Consider the following 1,354-nt stretch of genomic DNA (forward strand, 5'->3'; position numbering starts at 1 on the left):
ATGACTGTCATGAACATGCTTGCCATTGCTCAAAGGCAGTTTACTCCTTACTGGAACTTGAGCTGGTCGTCTGTAACAAGTCCCACATCGGGGAGGTCTCCTTACCAGGGAGGCCTTATAAGGCGGGAGGTTCTCCAACCTCTTGGGCCGGCTTTTGAGGGATGGTTCCCCTCCTTAGCCTTATGCTCGTTACAATGATGCTTTCATTGAGAGCCAGCCAAATCGAGAAGGGCTACTCACGGAGGGTTCTGACCACCAGAGGGTTCTGACCGGCAAGGGCCGAGTGAAGTACCGGTGAGTGAAGTACCGTGGAGTGCAGCCATCGAGGACGCTGGCTTTCGAAGGGGGTGGTAATGTAACAAGTCCCACATCGGGGAGGTCTCCTTACCAGGGAGGCCTTATAAGGCGGGAGGTTCTCCAACCTCTTGGGCCGGCTTTTGAGGGATGGTTCCCCTCCTTAGCCTTATGCTCGTTACATCGTCCCTCTTCAACATCAGCAAAAATCCTGTATAAGTTCCCTTAATTACAATAACATGTTTTAATCCAACATTCAACACCATATGAACACAGCCAAGAGCAATATACCAGAGTTCCGTATAGGCATATTCTGAGGTGGACGGGCTTTTGAAGGTGCTGGAAGCTCTGCATCATCGGATAAAAGAAATGAGTAATCTCTTGTATTCTTGAGTTTCTGAGCTTTAACTTTCATCTGTATAAATATGAAAAACAACATTTAGAGAAGAGGTTAAGCTACAAAAGTTAAATGAAAAACATAACACAGATAGCCACAAGACCTCTCTGACTTTGGGTGGTAGGTTATGAGATGAAGACTTTGATCCTCCACTAGGTACTTTATCCGGGTTCTTCTTCTGCAGACAATATCATTTATGAGAAAGCAACATTCATTAAAATACTCCAGGGAGAAAAATACATTAAAAAACACCTAACTGCTGCATATTCTCAGTACTTAAGCGAAAGTTACCGTAATGTTAAGAAGTATACAATTAGGGTAGAAGGAAAAGAGATGACAGCTAACAATAATAACACTAACTGTATTATTGATTGGTCATAATGTGTGTTGCAATACCCTAACCAAATACTCCTATTTATACTAATAATTAGCTCATGTACTAGTATAATGGTATGAGCTATCTACTTACAATAAGACTAACAGCTAATTAAATCAAGGAGAAAAAAATCAATATAATAAAATGAGGAAACAACTCCCAAGTTTCTCCAATTAGATGACTAATAGATTCCACAAGAAGTTCTGAAAATTTTATAAGATAATCTAAATATATCCCAATACTCCCCCCTAAGATAAAGCTTGCTAATCTTTAGGGTTTAGAGGTAA

The 1,354-nt window shown here is 41.1% G+C and overlaps 1 long non-coding RNA gene across 1 annotated transcript; it reads right to left on the reverse strand.

Moving 5' to 3' along the window:
- Nucleotides 1-477: 477 nt before the first annotated feature.
- LOC109805478 (uncharacterized) lies at nt 478-890 on the reverse strand. The gene is made up of 3 exons (XR_002240297.3): nt 795-890; nt 586-709; nt 478-505 (listed from the first exon to the last, which is right to left on the reverse strand). It is a non-coding gene; the product is annotated as an uncharacterized LOC109805478 (long non-coding RNA).
- Between the last annotated feature and the right edge of the window lie 464 nt (nt 891-1,354).

Source organism: Cajanus cajan, chromosome 5 (assembly GCF_000230855.2).
Source record: "Cajanus cajan strain Asha chromosome 5, NIPB_CcT2T_4, whole genome shotgun sequence".
Classification (NCBI taxonomy): Eukaryota; Viridiplantae; Streptophyta; class Magnoliopsida; order Fabales; family Fabaceae; genus Cajanus; species Cajanus cajan.